Source organism: Rhea pennata, chromosome 5 (genome assembly GCF_028389875.1).
Source record: "Rhea pennata isolate bPtePen1 chromosome 5, bPtePen1.pri, whole genome shotgun sequence".
Taxonomy (NCBI): domain Eukaryota; kingdom Metazoa; phylum Chordata; class Aves; order Rheiformes; family Rheidae; genus Rhea; species Rhea pennata.
The window spans coordinates 16,037,831-16,050,412 of NC_084667.1; the positions used below are offsets into that span (position 1 = coordinate 16,037,831).

Consider the following 12,582-nt stretch of genomic DNA (forward strand, 5'->3'; position numbering starts at 1 on the left):
ACTCCATGCTCATTTTCAGTGTGCTTGTATGTCATGTGGAGCAAGAAAGAGCCGAAGTGTCCGGTTGTCTCTTCCTCTGAAGTCACTTCCCTCTGAGCAGGAAGTAGTCGGTGAGGTAAGAGCCTGTTGACCACCAGGAATCCTTCACGACCTTTTAGAATTGTTGCTGGTTTCAAAGAGAGAAAAACCAAAGACCAATTCTGTTGCTACAAAACTGGTTATTCTCCTGCTTCCCTCAAATGAAGGGAGATGCACAATGTAATAAATTTTTTAGAGCAAAATAAAAAGGGGAATCCATGGGGGGAACAGAGGAGGAAGAGATATGTTAAGGCGCACTTGTGCTCCTGGTACATTCCCTGTCCGTAGGCAGGCTGGAGGTCCCTGGGTGCCACTGGTGTAAAGGGTGGAGGCTGCAGCCTGGCTCACCAGCACAGCCTGCGGACCGGGCTGCACACCAAGCTGTGCTTATGTGACAGCCTCTTCGTCTTTCTCCTCACCTCGGTGGCTCCCTCCCTCCCTGCTTACTCAAGAGCAGCAAGAAACCAGCATTCTGAGATTTTGGAAAACCCAGTGGGACCTCCTGGTCACAGAGCCTAACAAGGCACGCTGAACCCCTGATACACCTGTGTGTCAATCTGGACACTTAAAGTTGCTTTGTGAGATACTTTATTTTCCAGATCGGTGATTAGTGATAGATCTCTTCAGTGAGATGCATCACTGCGGTTTTTCTCTTAATTATTTGTGCATTAGCTAAGCAGTACTAGAACGTAAACTGTCCTATACTTGAGTTTTATAATGGAAAGAAAATGCAGGTTATCAATGAGAATATTGAAGCTTTAACTTGCTAAATTGTTGTACGCCTCCAGGTACTAATGAAGTGTTGAGAGAACTGTTTTCTCCCAAAATCATTTTACTGAGATTTAGAGCTTTGTAGAGGTAATAATGACCTAAAGAAGCCTTATTCTGAGTGGGAAAGAAGGACTGTGTTAAACAAAATATCAGTATACTTTATTTTGCCTTTCTATTTTTTTTTCAGCATAGAAAATTTGACTTGCGCTTTAAGGTGAAAAACTGGTAAGATATCCTGTTTAACTTTCTTAAGTGTTTTTTCCCCTTGGTTGTTTGCATTTCAATAGTTGTCAGTCAAGTTCCAATCCCTTTCTTACTGCCCATGTCTTGTATGCCTGCTTACCCTCATTTCAGTCTGTAAAATAAAATGGACTTAGTACGATCAAATTTATGAAACCAATCCCTTAAATAAAAATCCAAAAATGGTTTTGAAATCTCAGGACAGAGCAAGCTTTTGCTCTGCATTTCAGATTGTTCCTTTCAGAGGGTTTTCAAAGCAGCACTCAGGAAAAAAGTACTGATGCTGGGGTACTCTCTGGGAAGAACTAGGGGGATCATGGGATCCCTCTACACTGCTCCAACGACTTAGCTAACTTAAACAGCTAGAAAGAATGAGTTAGGCTCTCTCTCCCTTTGATTTAACCGTACTCCTCTTACTGTGGCAGTCCTCCCATGTTCTTCCGATAGCTTAGACATTGTACTCAACACAGATACTTTCAGGGACTGTGATTTTATGTAATGGGATTACACCATGATTTAAGAAAAGGTTTCATAAAGAACATGCAATTTTTTTCCTCATATTTTGCTGTAACCAAAATTTGCATGAAGGCAGTTTTGTAGACACTCTTCGATAGCTCTACTAGCTTTTATCAAATATGGACTTTCAATAAAGGCATTTGAAGTGAATTGTCTGAAAAAAAAGCATAAACATATATTTTCCTTTGTATGCCACCTCTTCCTAACATTTTTGCTCTTGAAAGCTCCTCTGGTAGGCAACATTTGGTATCTGTAGAATACCACAGTAGTAGCTGAAAAAAGTACTTTTAATTCTAGAATCAGATGACTTAAAATTTTGCTGGAAATTAACTTTGGTTAATAAACATACTGCTTTCAGTCCAATTGTGAATTCTATCGAATAGTCTGGGACTGGGGAGGAGAGATCCATCATTCAGAAAGGCAACTTACAAAGCGTTTGTGGCTTGGTATACTAAATTTAGTGAAATAAACCTGTCTGCTGGACTACTGTTGCTGCTAATGCAGATCTTGGCCTGCAAACTGTTTATCAAAATCTTTGTTAAAAAAAAAAAAAAAAAAAAAAAAAAAGCAGCCAGAATTATTACAGAACAGCAATGAGGTGTCCAGTGAGCAGCAGATGGCCACATGCCATTGAGACCAGGTGAGCAGCAGCCTGTGTCAAATGGTCTCAGTCTGGATGGCCCTTTCCTCCCCAGCACGGAGAGTCCCCATCCCCTGGGCAGCACCAGCTGCTCTAGTCACTGCCTGGACTTTGTAAAGGAAAAGAGAAAGACAGTTCAAGCAACCACTTCAGCTTCCTAAGTAGGGCCAAAACAACTAACAGATCAAAGCCAGAAAGGCTGGCCACTCTAGAGTGTGAACAAATTGAAATAATAAATGTACCTATGTTCATTTTTAACGTCTTTTCAAAAAGATTAAGCTCAAAATAAAGTCAAGTTAACTAAATTGAATGATTGCTTATTTTCAAGAAAACACATTGAATTCTGAGTTATGACTAAGGCTTTAGTAAAATTCAATATGTTACGTTTTTGTAGGAAGTACCGTTCTCCTCCCTTACAAAAGCAAGTACATTTTTGAATGTGCTGTTTATTTTCAGTATATATGTCATGAAATAGACATAGAGTTTATCGCTGCCACCTAAAATTTCTTCCTTACCTTGCAAGATTTTCATAGCAGCTCTAAAACTGCAACTGTAGTGCTTATTCATAAATGACCATACTCGCAGGGGGAGAAAAGAAACATTTGAACATGGAAGCCCACAGCTTTTGTCCATGAATTGCAGGTATGGGCAGAAGTTTGTAACTTTTGAAGGTGCATTCAAAAGCTGTCTTAAAAATATTGCCCTTTGTAGGCTTCTGACTTTACGTCTGAAAGAGAATAATTCTGTTACTTGTGGCTATTTTCTATTTCAAGCATTTTTAGTAAGAAAACACCTCACTCTCAGTCCAAAGGAAGAGGTGCTGTAGCTCTCTAGCAACAGAAAAAACATTTCAGCTCTTGTTTTCCTGTGTTGCTTTATATAGATGTAGGGGTAAAGGCATGTCTATTTATAAAGTGGAAACAATTTAATTACTGAATTAGGATATAAATATAATGCGTGATACATTTTCCTGTGTTCCAGCCAGGAAGACCTAGACGTGCGCCTGGGGTTTGACTTGTGTGCCCAGGAGCAAGATTTCATTTGTAAGAGGAAGAAGGTGGTTGCAGCCGCTCTGAAGGACGTCCTCCAGTTGGAAGAGGATTTGCGGGAGGATGAGGTATCTGAGACATAATTATTCTTTGCTTTCTCCACAGTACTTTACCAACTGGATGTCAAAATGTGGTGTTTGTGCTCAATCTTCACCATTTCCAAGGGATCAGGAAGTGTGATGTGCAAACTATGGACTTTTCTCCCCCTCTATTCCGAGGAAGAAATGAGTGCTCACAGGGAGTATTAGTAAAAACCTGAACCATTTTCCTACAGTATCTTGCCTTGCATTGAGAAGCAAACTGCATAGTGATGTGGAGCTGGGCTAGGTGCTCTCAGGACTATAGCAAAAGCTTCTTTTTAGGATTAACAGTAATCTCAGCCAGCTCAAACACATGGATTCAGCAGTTCTTTCTCCACTTCAAAACTAGACTTCCTTTTGTTTGCATTTTGTGCTGACATTTAGGCTTCTATTGTGTGAGCACAGCATGCTTCCTGTCTGACTGCATCATCATTTGAAGGTAGAGCATGTAACTTAACAAGTAGAAGTGATAACAGAGGGCACAAGGCAGGCAAGAAAATCAGGCTTCTTTTTTAATAATACCACCAAGGCTACAATATGAAGCCTGATCTCAGAAGCAAAGATGCCAAATTTTCATCCTTTCCTCCTGAACTGATCTCAGCTGTTCTTTTGCACAGACGGACCTTTCCCACACAAGACTTTGCTTTTAAATGTCAGCACTAAGCTCCGGGCCGTTTCCTTCCCCTCTGATTTAGAGGCACCAACACTTCCGTGCAGAACAGTCTCCCTAGAGTCTCCTTGCACGAGAGGTGAACACGTGGTGTCTGTCTTTACTGTTAACTGAGCCAATATGTTTTCATGGATTACTCCTTCTTCTAAGACTACCAAACCCTGGAGTTCTGTATCTTCCTAGAAAGAAGTAATGACAGCTCTCTTGCAGTCCCAGTGTTATATATACATAAATGGTAGGTGGAGTGAATATAGCTCCTGTTTCCCTTCAGCAGCTGTTGAAGATGGTAGAGTCAAAAGCTTTTAGTCCTATGGGGTCTGAATTGGTCAGTGATCCCTTAGACCAATTAATCATGGTATATGTGAATGTAACCCATAAAATAAATGTAAAAGAGTAGAAATCATATTCAACAAACTTCAGTAATGGAGCAATCATTCTTATTCGTATAGAAAGTATGAGACAGCACCTCTGCTTCCTGGTCTATTGTAGTTCAGATGGAAGGAGGCATCATTTGCTCAAGATTTTTTTTTTTTTTTTTTTTTTTGCTGATCTGTGTTAGTAGTTTTGCAGAATAAATAGCGCACTGAAAATGTGATATCTGAGATGGTAGATTTCATCCTCCTAATTACAGAGCTGCTTAGCAGAAGAAACAAAAGTATTTCTTATTCCTGCTAAGTGTTCCATGTTTAGGTCAGGTCTTACTTCTCCTTGCTAACTGATGGCACACTTCTTCATTGCTTTATCAATGCTGTAATGCTGTCTCTCTTCTAGTCATACACATCTCTCTCCATTCCCACACAATTTCATTAAATGTTTTTCTTTTGGAATTGAACAGGTACCTGTGGTGGCAATCATGACCACTGGTGGTGGAACCAGAGCTCTGACGGCCATGTATGCTCACCTTCTAAGTGTCCAGAAACTGAATGTCTTGGACTGTGTCTCATACATCACTGGTTTATCTGGCACAACATGGTAAGGCCAAGATAAGTAAAGTTTTCATAGGAATAATCTATAAATGATGCCAAGAAATGACAAAAAGAGATGTAACATCTTTACAGTGATAAACTGTTAGCTGAAGCATAGTGGTTATTAAATGCCAAATCAGAAACCATCATTGTTCATAGTGTTTTTTGTACAGTATTATCAAGAAAAGGCTTTATTCTTCTGCTGTGATTTTTTTCTTCTTGTTTCCTTCAAGTGGTGTTTGCCAGCATTTGGAATCAATTCAATCCCGATTAAATATGTGCATGGCATCATAAATACATGGATGGCACTACGAATAAATGTGCTTTTTCATGTAAACAGCAGCATTGATGATGGAACAAGTGGTGGGCACAAGAGGTCTCTACAGGCAGCTTAAATGCCATGGTTCTAGATCAGGAGGTATCTGACACAGAGAGAAAGGCTTTGTGAGTTTGTTACAGAGCCCTCACTCCAAACCAAACACACTTCATCTCATTTCACAGCTTGCTATAAACAGATAATTTCAGCTCAGATCCAAAAGTGATTGCTGTTGATGAACCTAGGCCAAGTGTTAATGAAGTCTGTACTCTCTGCTTTCAGTGAAAAGTATATATATTTGCTTTTTCAGTAGAAAAGGGCTGTAATGGACCTTGAAAAACCAGCTTGTCTATTCTCCTGCCTCATGGCAGGATCTACTGACCCTCTCTTAGAAGTTTAACTTGTCCTTCAAGCACTCCAGGAATGAAAAGGACTCCACGAGACTCACGAGGCAGCCTCTTTCAGGCTTTCTCTCACTTCTAGAAATATTTCTTCTGAAATACAACTTAACTTCCCTGTTGCAGTTTAATGCAATTATTTCCCTATCCTTACTGCATGCATAAGACACGTGAATAAGGATCTTCTCTGCAACCTCCTTTTACATATCTGAAGACAGAGATCATATTCCCTTTTGGCCTTCTCCTTTTTAAGTTAACCACAAAACTTTCAATCACTTTTTCTAACTCCCTGCTCATTTCAATTAAATGTAGTTAAGTTACATTTAGGTATTTCATTTCCTTCAAATATCAAACCCATCCTACAATCTCAAATCAATGTATAATACACAAACCTCCATAACCCCTTGGTTTCCCAGAGCTCTAGCTGGAAACTTAGTTTTCCTTGTGTTTCTTTCTTCTTTAAGGACCATGTCAAATTTGTATGAAGATCCTAACTGGTCTCAAAAAGACCTTGAGGAAACACTCAAGGATGTCCGAAAGCACGTGCTCAAAAATAAGTTTTTTACTTGTTTTGCACCGAATCGTCTAAAGTACTATTTGGAAGAGCTGTACCAGAGGAAGAAGGATGGACACCAGATATGTTTCACCGATCTGTGGGGACTCATCATTGAAACTATGTTGCATGATAAGGTATAATACAAACATTTCTTTTCGGATTTGCATAGTTAGTGGATATTCCAATGAGGACAGATAGTAAATGCCTAAAGCATGTACCTCAGCAGCATCATTCTTGGTGTTTATTGGCTGTATTATGTAGCATTTAACATCACACTTGCTAAAAATAGGGTGTAAATAAAGGGAATTAATGGAAAACTTCTAGTATGAATGATTTGTAAATGATTTTATTTTTATATGTAAGTAGTTAAATGAAAATACTGCCCTTCTTAATAAAGGGGGGGGGGGGAAGCTGCGCAGTGTCATAAAGCAGTGAAAAACAAAGCTATCTCCTTTGAATTGCTAACTTTATTTTTTACTGTGTAACCATTTCCAACAAACAGTGTTCAGACCACACACAAGGCTGCATTTTATTATTCATAATTTTTTTAATGCAACCATGCCATTTATGCTTGATGAGAAAGCATTCCCCCCCGCAATACAAATGCTCCCCTTTTGTAATCCCCCCCCACCTCAGTGCTGCACAACAGGAGAGCCCCCCAGGGGTGGCCTGGCCAAGAGGCACAAGGGCTCAGCTGCTGGGCCTGGCACAGCCGGAGGGAAGCAGGGTGCCCTGGGCAGCACAGCGGCAAGGTGGGAGCACCTGCGGCTCCCCCAGGGTCTGCCCTTTGAGGAGGTGCTGCAGTCAGTGCCTGCCAAGCCTTAGCCCCCCTCCCAAGCTCTCCTGCCCTTTTCTACCAGGGCTGAAGTTGCAAGATGCTCTACAACAAAGCAGTTAGGGTCAAACTGTGCTGAATGTTAACTCTGTCGCAGCCTTGGTTCCACCATAGCGCTGAGGAAAAGAGGATTTCCTGAGCTGTTAGGAGCAGGGGCTACTTTTACTAAACAGAGTATCTCATGCCAAGAACGCTTTTCAAATGTTTCCTGACATTTTTTTCTGAAATAAACAATATGAATAACAATGTTTTCTTCCTACCTGTTAAATCTCAGGCTTCAGCATAAGAATTTAACTTAATACTACTCAAGTCACAAGGACTAGTTATGTGCTGAAGTGCTGGGGCAAGGGACAGTCAGAGTTAGGGGTCACAGCGCTTTTCTGTATGAAACCTGTGGGACACGTCCCTGTGGAAGCCCCGTTTGCACTTCCTTGTCAGACTCCAGGCTTAGATGAAGTGGGAGGCTCTTTGTGTCATCTAACTGTCCTCAGCTACTGTCCTTCTTCAAAACAGGAAAACTCCCATAAGCTCACAGATCAGCAGCAGGCGCTAAATCAGGGTCAGAATCCCCTGCCCATCTACCTCTCTCTCAATGTGAAGGACAAAATCAGCAACCAGGATTTTAGAGGTAATAATAACACTCCAGAATTGCATTTATTTTCTGATCCCAGTAGGGTTCTAGTTAAGATTAGGCAAATAAATCGATTCAATGCACAAATCTTCTAAAGGACTAATGCTCCTAGGGGTAGATTTTTGAGTTAAATTTTCAAAGGCCTTTCTGTTTTCAGCTGTATTCTGGATCAAAGGAAGGATGATGGAAGGTATTATCATGAAATTACCTTCTAAATATTTATGTAGAAAGTTTCAAAAGTCAAAAGTTGGTACACACATTTAGTTATAAGGGAATAATTCACTTTTCACACTCATTACTGTGAAATGTGCAATGAATAAATATCTGTTTGCAAAGTTTGTTAGTTCAGAAACTAGTTTGCCTTACCCTAGCTAATATTATGTTTTATTCAACTGGTTTGCCACTGTGTTGCTGTAGTCATAGTCTGTCTTGTGCCTTTTTTTCTTTTTCTTTTTTTTAAAAGAATGGGTGGAATTCACTCCTTATGAGGTAGGATTCCCAAAATATGGAGCCTTCATTCATGCAGAAGATTTTGGTAGTGAGTTCTTCATGGGTCGCCTGATGAAGAAAATACCGGAATCCAGAATCTGCTTCTTGGAAGGTGATTTGTTGCTCTGGGGAAATGTAATGTAATATAATATGATCCACCCTCTAGCAAAACTTTCTTCTGAAATGAAGTGGATAGTGCATTCTCATCTGCATAAAAAGCATATGGTGAAATATTAGAATTAATAATATGTTGTGGTCTGCACGGTTTTTAAATTTCTCTGTGAATTTATTCAGCTGAACAGATTTATTTGATCTCATATAAAATTGTGTGCTGACTGATGTGAGGCCTTTAAATATTTATATATCTTTATGTCAGCAACAGAATTTATGTACCCTTACATCTAATTTAAATTATCAGTCCCTTTTGCAATCTAGGTCTCTAGAAAATAGTCTTTTATCTAAAATATCCTCACAGCTGCTAACCCTCATTAAGCCTCCATGACAACACTTCCATTTTGGATTGCAAAGGGTTCCTAATATTTACCTTTCTCTTTCCTGTATAAGAGTGATAAAAACAGTAAGAGCAACTTTTTTTCCCCCTTTGCCAAAGCAATCTCTTGCCTCCTTGTTCTTCCTACTCCCACGAACTGTATAAAGGAAGTTTCAGGTTTTTGGAGAAGTTAAGACACGTTAAGACTATTTTGCCTGTGAGATGTAAGGAAGTAGTTTGACATTAGAAACTCCCTTCACTGGATGTAATGCCAAATGGTTCCCAGATCTCTTCTTCTGTGGTCAAACATTTCAGCCCCATCTGATGTTTGTCTCCTTGGTAGCCTTCTTCCTCACGGTTGTAGAGTGACTGCAGGACACTTCTCTCCATGTCTCCTGCAGATGACCCAGAGTCTCCTCAGTCAGGATGTGTTACTTACTTCAGTGACACCGTTATTTGAAAGGCAGCTAGTTACACCCTTGCCCCCAGAATATAGTGGGGACTGACTACACAGGTCGCGCTGCTCTTTCCTAGCCTGTTCTTGTCAGTCAGGCTGGTACTGATTGGTCAGGTAATCACCAAGCTGCTCAAGAGCAGTCTCTTCAGCCCATCACTCCATTTCTTCCAAGATGACAGATTCCATACCAGGACTTGGAAGGTACGGGAACACACACTTTGTTACACACTCAAGACCTCTGGCGGTATCAGGCAGTGGTGTTTCCTCAACCTGAAATGTTGCAGATAGGTGGCAGTCTGAACTGTCATTAAGTTCACAACACCTATTACTACAGAGAAGAATTTGAGATTATGCTAATATATATGCTCTAACCCTCAAAAATCAGGAAGACCCATACATTTGCATGTTTTGAGAACTTTTAAGCCAGCCCCCTCTTTCAGAGGGAAATTAGTATATCAATCTCCAATATCTGTGGTTGGCAGTCCTGTGTTATGACTGCATATCTGTAACAGGATTATGTTCTGAAGAAATAAAACCTTTATAATCACAAACACTGGGAACTTGGGGAAAGGGAAATGTTGAAGACAGGCAAATTACACTAAGATACTCTTAATAAAACATTATTTGCCACACGACAACAATGAATGTATTGGTAGATATATTGAAAATACTGAAAATACTGTCAGTAAGTGAGATTTTTTTTATATGTTATGAATACATATCCTGATTCAAAAACACATTCCCTTGAAAATAATTCAATGAATAAAGTTTCCTGGGGAATGTAGGGTGTGATTGAAGTCATTGTGAATGAAGATGCTTCCAGATCTCTACTGTATTACTTTCTGACAAATATATCCTATGTCACAGGCATCTGGAGCAGCGTATTTTCCTTGAATCTTATGGATGCTTGGTTTATATCCGTTCATTCAGAAGACTTCTGGCATAGATGGACCCGAGACAAAATTATTGACATAGGTGGGTCATTATTACACTCTAATGCAATTTTATTTTCTCTTCATTCTTTCTTTTTTCTATCTTTGTGCTGCTGTTCTCTCACTGAATTTTTCAAAGCCATTTTGGAATTCTTTATTCTAGTCTGTGTTAGAATCTGCCGAGAAACCAAGAGGAAATTCATACCATATCTTACAATATGGCAGTCATTTTTAGTTGTATGAGGAAAAGAATTGATGGGACCTCTCACAGAAACGAAAGAGAATGGCCCTCATATGAGCCATTTTCAGTTCACAAGGGTAAAACCAGAGAAAAATATTCCTGTACAGTAGGAGAGGCTGGAGACTATCCTAGTAATATAGTCTTCCCTGTTCCTCTCTTGGAACATGGGATACGGCATGAGGGTTCATAAACACAGAAGAAAATATCACTCTTGCCTCCCTAGATTTTACAAAGCCAGAATACAAACTTTAGTACTATCGTAATTCATTCCAACCCAGTCATCAGGATGAGATTTGCAAAACGTGCTATGTAGTTAAGAAAGATCTGTAAGACTGAGATTTCAAGGACAAACATACAAAAAATATTCACTACAGAGGAAAAAAAAAGAAGGATGAAACGGAAGGGTTTTTTTCCTTGTTTTACTTTCTTCCTTGTGTGGGAGACGGTTTCTGATAACTAAAACAAGGAGCTTGCACTTGCTAGAAAAGGAATTTGAAGTGTACATGCATATTTCTATTTGTGTGACTGAGAAATAATAACAGGAGGAAGCAAAGGAATACAGGATAAGTGCAGGATATCGGAGTGGATAAAATCATAGAAAAGCAAAGGAAGTTATAGTAGATGAGGCAGACTGATTTATAGTACAAGCAAGGATTTTACCACTCGGAATTGAGAAGAAATGGATTTTTCAAAGCTTAGCTGAAAAACTGAGCTTTTTTGGAGATCTTGGGAAAAAAAGGGAGAAAGGGGTCAAAGTTCTCCCAAACATTAAAATAAATTATGGTTGCATAGGTCAATCTCAACAATGAAACTGCATAAAAGATTTTTTTTTTTTTCTGGCAGATGATGAAACCCTATTCCCTACAAGACCAAATGAACTAGATACTCGAGTAGTTTCTCCCCCTGATAGCTTCTCAAACATATTCCGAGACATTGTCATGTTACGTCCAGCAGCTTCAGAAATCCACAATTTCCTAAAGGGCTTACAGATAAACACCAATTACCTGGAGAGCGAGTTTTCTAAATGGAAAGGTAAAGTAATGACACTGCTTTTGGCTGTATTTTAGACTATTCTTTTAAAAAGGAAACAAAGCTTAAGGCGTTAAGCTGACTGCCTATTAGTAACAACATTTGAAACTGTTTGTCCCTGATGGCTGAAATTCATTAAAAGGAGAGGCTTCAAAAATAAATTCTTATAAATTTCACAAATAGTAACTGATAGGAAAGAAAGACCCTGAAAAGTTGAACAGCATTTGCCCACTGATGCACAGCAAGACAGCCTGTATGTGACATGGAATTGGTGCCATCATATGCTGTCTCTTGCGTGGCCGTTACTCAAGGAATAAAATTCAGTTTTATTTGACCTTTTTACCTGTAAGTAAGGTATAACCATTGTAACAGTATTTCCCGTATACAGTTTGGGAATTTGTGCTCGGTTGAGTACCAGAACTTCAGTATTCCACATGACCTCCTTCAGCTGCATACATTAATATCTATGTGCCTGTTCTTGTAGCATGCAAGGCACCAAATATCTTTAATACTTAGTCTGTTGAGTCAGTGCTGTGCCTTTCTGATTTTTTCCGTATAAATAAAACCTAGACTGACCTGATCAGAGTCACACAAAAAACCCAGAGGTGGAATTAATTTTGTTCTCTTGAGCCCAAGTTACTCCCTCTTAATTAGAGTAAAGCAAATGAAACTGCAAACTAAAAAAGAAGTGAGAGGAACCCAGAAATTACTGAACTGCAGCTATCAGCTATACAGGTAGATCTAAGACCAAAGAAAGGTTGAATTCTCTCTCTTTTGCCAGCTATTTGCTTTGTTCAGCATTGTAGCACATCTTCTGTATTGAGTACATCCTCAGAAAAAAAATGTTTCTTTTCTAGACTGTGAGCTTGACTCCCAGCCCAACCACCTGACAGCAGCAACAGATTCCCTCATTCTGATTGATACTGCATTTGCTTTTGCTACCAGTTACCCACCTCTTATGAGACCAGAAAGGAAAGTGGATGTGGTTTTGCATTTCAACTACAGTTCAGGTTCACAAACACGGGTGAGACTTGTACATTCTTCAATAATGATGTCTTGGTTTTATCAATGAGTTACCAGAATGGCCGATCTTCTAGTTACAGAAACCCTTTCCAACATCTGACCAGAGCAAACAAGCTGACTGTTTACTAGGGTCATGTATCTTTATTGATCAGTACTAGTATTATCAGTCAGCATTT

The 12,582-nt window shown here is 39.5% G+C and overlaps 1 pseudogene; it reads left to right on the plus strand.

The window, feature by feature from the left end:
• LOC134140712 (cytosolic phospholipase A2 epsilon-like) overlaps positions 1-12,582 on the plus strand; it is a 47,395-nt pseudogene that overhangs the window by 29,233 nt on the left and 5,580 nt on the right.